Raw genomic sequence first — 5,000 nt, 5'->3', positions numbered from 1 at the left:
CCGTTAGAACAAATGATCATGACGATAATTTAGTCAACTCATATTGTGCTAACCAAAGTGAATTTTAAAATGCACTATTGTAGACCATATGGAAAGAATTCATTTTCAGAGCAGACTGCTTTTGGAGAAAAGGGATAAAGGAGATAAATCGTGCAACATTATTGCAGCGTTTTGCTCCGAATAATTGAAACGAAATAATACATATACAACAGTAACGTCCACCGTAATTGAAATTAATTGTAATGATATCACACATTTGCTCCGGAGTTTTAGGTTTCTTAGACCATCACGAGCACGCTTGCACGCTACACCTATTCTGTTTGGCTCATGACCATAAACTTTCCTGCCAATACACCACCGCTGTGGTCAGATAGTTGGTACGGTCGAGTAAAGTAAACGAAATAGATAGGGGTTTCTTCCCGTCTGTTCTCCTTAGTTTACACCTTTTATTTCGTCAGTTTCGTCGGGATGACGACGAGCGAGAGCTCTACAGGCCATATCATTATTACAATTTGGTTCACATTCTTTGCTTACCGTTCCGAATCGGAAAAAATGTTGAGGAAATTAACGGAAAAATATCCTTCGAACGGAGGGGGTGGGATTGATACCACAGTGGCCTGAAGGTTCTAGAAGTGTCTAACGTATCTCTTCATATGCGATGACCGCTTCGTTTGCCATATTGCTTCGCAGGCGAACGCAAAACGACGTGACGGGGGAGACTACTCCCTCCGAACTCTGGCCAACAGATCCGAATCACTAGTAAACGATCTCGGTTTTCGAACATTCTTTGCCTACATTTAGCGCAACGACAACCATAATGGCCGTACTTATCAGCACACAGTCACCAGGCCTTGCTCCAAGAACACCAAACCAGTGACTGTCAGAACAGCGTCTCTGCTCTCTTGGCTAAATGGCACAAAAAGCACAGGGGACCGCTGGTAGAGTGAAACTCGTTTTTGGAACGGCCATAATCATACGTTAATTTAGACCTTCAGCGAGTGGCGTTGTTTATGGCAGCCGGATGCGGGTTGACGGTTGATGGTGGCGTGTTGACGGTAAGCAACGAGGAGAAGGTCCCCAAAATTGGCTGATCAATTGGAAAAGTCTTCCGAGGGTGCTGAAAATAATTCACGTTATCGAACAAACACGGGAAATTGGCCAAAAATACGGTTTTCGATTTCTGTTCAACCTCCCATTCCAAAACAGTAATAACACTTTAGTTCATTAGTGATTTAATGAAAATTTGGCAAACAATACGCCACATGTAATTATTATTTGTTTTTCTTTGCCGAAAATACATACAAGTTCATCCGTGAAATGTTTATATGGGTGTGACAGTTAAAAAAAAGGTTAATCGATACTACCAAACAAAAATACGAAATATGGACGTGACATCAATTAATTTATCTCCAAACTCTTTCGATTTTTTCGTAAAATCAATTTGAACACAACAACCAGTTAACTTTACTAACCGAACAATTGCTAGTAAATATATCATTCCCACTGATATATCATATAAATTATAGATTATATGTGCTTACAAAGAATGTTTGCACTAATAGTAATATATTCTGTAAAATTTCTATCGATAAAGTTGTGAACATTTTTACCATTGTAAAAGATTGTTACAGCACATGAAGCTTGGATAGCTTGGAGCTAGTTGCAAGAGAATCGATGGAGCCAGCAAATTGACTTATTTGGAATACATTCAATGATCAAATGTTTGATGGTTGTTCGAAAAAACGGTTTTCTTAACTATAAAAAAAATCCGCGTACTCGCTTTGGAAAAACAATTCCAATAATGTTTTAAAGGAGATGCTTCTTGCTCTACTGCCCATAAACCACTTCCTACCTTCATTAGGTCGCGGTGGTTTTTGCCACACATTTTCAGGCAATGTATGGTAAACAAACTGGAAGCTTCTTGTACATTTACAAAAAATGCACCATTCAGTATCTTGGGCGCTAAAATGCAGAGTGAGACCAAAATAAATGTGCTTTCAATCCTCTTGGCAGTTGGCAGCCCGAAATATTCGTCAGTAAGAAAAATTGCTTGAATAAAATGTAATTCCTTTTGTGTGTCCGTTCTGCCGGCTTCTTGTTCGCTAGGCACAGTGCTGGGGTCAAAGAGCCACAGTGCTCTGCCTTGGGCGGAACTGTGTGCGACTTCCGCTAGCATGAACCGTTCCGTTTGCACAAGGACAATGCAAATTTCTTCATTTAAGCAACAATGAACATTGTAACTGCAAACCCATTTGTGCTAAGCCAAGCGTCGTTTCGAAACGCCTCCAACAGAAGGGGCCACCAACCGGGGCCCAGTTATAAGGCAGAAGGTATGTACCAGCAGGCGTCTCCATCGTTTGGATTCCGTTTCCAACGGTCAGCCAGCGGACGGCACTGGCCACCATCAAAACGAGGATGTTCATTTGCCACTGGTTTTCGCAAACCGTTCCAACGGGAGGTATACGACTCTGTTTCAAGAGCTTTTGCCGACACTAGACCCGGCACCAGCCGTTTGATGCATATTCAAATGTTCTTCGCAAGTTGGTCATACCATCCAAAGCGTCAACTGCAGGATTTGAATTTTCATTTAACAATACGCGAAAAAAATACATAAGAAACGTTCCTGTCGACCAGCATCGCAGCGTTTGTAAGTAAGTCTTGCATTGTTCGGCCACTGGATGGACCTGGACCCGTTGAAAAGCAGCTCCGTGACAGATCAGCGAAACTCTGAAGTGTGGCAATACTGTATCGGTATCTTTATGCCAGTTCTTATTCGCTGAATCTTACATATTTTTGGACAGTGGGCAGCACTGCCCCTGAACCGATATTCATACCAGCAGCTTCGAGTCGCTGGAAAGCAAACCGTTACCACAGCGAAACACTTGTGCAGTGCATATAAATATAAATGCAAATTTATACAGTATTAGCATAAAAAGAAGTTTCATTCGGAAGTGAATATTTCCCGATCACGCAAAAGGAAGAGACGAGTTTGCCCCGAATTAGCGTCTCTTTCGTTTTGTTCTCCTCACCTCGGGACCACAAGCTTGAAGCATATATTCTGTTGTGGAGCTCTCATTTTCAATGATTTTCTAACAAATGCGCCTGCGGTCTGATTTATTCGTCGATCCCGTGTTTGAGGTCGATTCTATCTACGATGCTGTTAGCGAGAGGACGATATTTTTTCACAATCTCACCGACGGATTATGTTGCTCTGCTGTTTACTCAAAACAGGGGACTTTAAATCTGTTTTCTCCTTTGTCACAATATTATTCCTCACAAGGGAAATAATGAAAATGCACTCATAATACGGTTCACTGCGGCGACGACGACTTCAGATCGGTATCGCTTTGCATGATGAAACATAAACCTATTCTATTCCAACCTCAGCCATGCTCATCCAGATCGGCCTTTGCGTCTGTACTATGGTGTAGAGCTATTGTACCTTTTGCAAAGTTAAAAAGCGAAAACACTCTTTCCGCTTGAAAAGTGGAACAACATACAATGCGATGGGAAATTAAAAATTAAAAACCGATGTGGAAAGCAGAGGAAAACAATTTACAAATTGCACTATGGAGCGGCGCACTACAGTGGCTGAGAGTTTTGCGTCACGACGTAATGAAAATTACGGTAGATTCGCAAAAGCACGACAAAAAACAACGATTACCTTGTGACAAGAGAATACTTAGTAAATAAAAAAGAAAAATTTACAAATATCCATTAACGCTTTAGAGCGTGTGAAATATTAGATATTTATGCCAAGATGACAAAGAAAAGGACTATGAAAATTGTTTACTTCAATTAATGCTACTTGTGGTAAGAGTAACATATAACATCAGGATAAACAAAGCGACTAAAATGTGGCCATTTCTGACTCAACGAAATCTTGTTGACAATTCGTGTAACCAGTGATGGTTGCTTCCGCAAGAGCACGCTTCAGTAAAACCAGTTGCTATAAAGATGCATGATAATGGGCAGTGCTAATGAGGTAAAAACCCAATATATACACCTCAACCGATTCGGTAGGCTAACCGATTCTAATTGCATACATTTAGGGGCCGAACATTTCAAAATTTGGCGGTTAAATAACCAGTAAAATGAACAAGAACCTTAAACATGAGATTAAATCAATTTATGATGCGAAAAACTACCCAAATATTATCTTTCGACATTGAAAATGTAATCTCTCTCCCTCCCTTCTTCCGTAGTAACACTATTTAACGTTTATAATGTATTTTTCAAAGATATTTAACTGAAAAGGTGTGTATGTTTTTGGGACAATTATTATGTCTAAATCATCTTTTTATCTATCTGGAAGGGACGGGGGGAGGTACAAGCGATGTACTAGGTATGTACTCGCTCCCTCCCCACCCCTCCTCCACTTTCCACATGTATTTCTGTGTCCGGCTCATTCTATCGGTTATCTAACGGCAAAATTTTGAAATGGATAACCGCTAAAATTATTTGAATCGGTTGAGGTGTATGTTTTGGTTTTTTACCAAAAACTTCTTCCAAACTGTCGTCCGCAGAGACCGAGTTCGAGATAGCGATAGATCGCCGTGCTAATGGTTGAACAGTATCCTCAATTTGGCATTTTATTAAAGACAATGCTGTGCTGAAAACACAGTACGAAAAGTGGCTTCCGTCCAAATTATTGCCTCGCGGTTGATGTTATATTCGCCTTACTTCTAGCAGCTACACAGGATTCTTACTATAGTAACCAACTTTACTATGCAAAAAACGTATCGCAACTCAAGTGTAGACAATATTTAACAAAGTTCTTGCCAATATTTTTCGCTCAAGAACCGCAAACAATAAATTTATGCTCAGATAGAGGGGCGATAGAGCTATTCCTCGAATGAGCGAAAGACACCGAAAGAGTATGAGTGGTCCAAAAAACTTTGCCCTTATTTTTTATGCCCTACTGGTGGTTTATTGTATTTGTTTCACAAGCATTGGTGGCAAATCCAACCAACGACCTCTCTAATGGCTACGGTGCCATT

The 5,000-nt window shown here is 40.5% G+C and overlaps 1 protein-coding gene across 5 annotated transcripts in view; it reads right to left on the bottom strand.

Moving 5' to 3' along the window:
* The window catches only part of LOC125959998 (tyrosine-protein phosphatase Lar), a 229,252-nt gene that overhangs the window by 54,152 nt on the left and 170,100 nt on the right, over positions 1 to 5,000 (bottom strand). The window lies entirely within an intron of this gene.

Source organism: Anopheles darlingi, chromosome 2, assembly GCF_943734745.1.
Source record: "Anopheles darlingi chromosome 2, idAnoDarlMG_H_01, whole genome shotgun sequence".
Taxonomy (NCBI): domain Eukaryota; kingdom Metazoa; phylum Arthropoda; class Insecta; order Diptera; family Culicidae; genus Anopheles; species Anopheles darlingi.
This window is presented reverse-complemented; position numbering and strand designations above follow the sequence as displayed.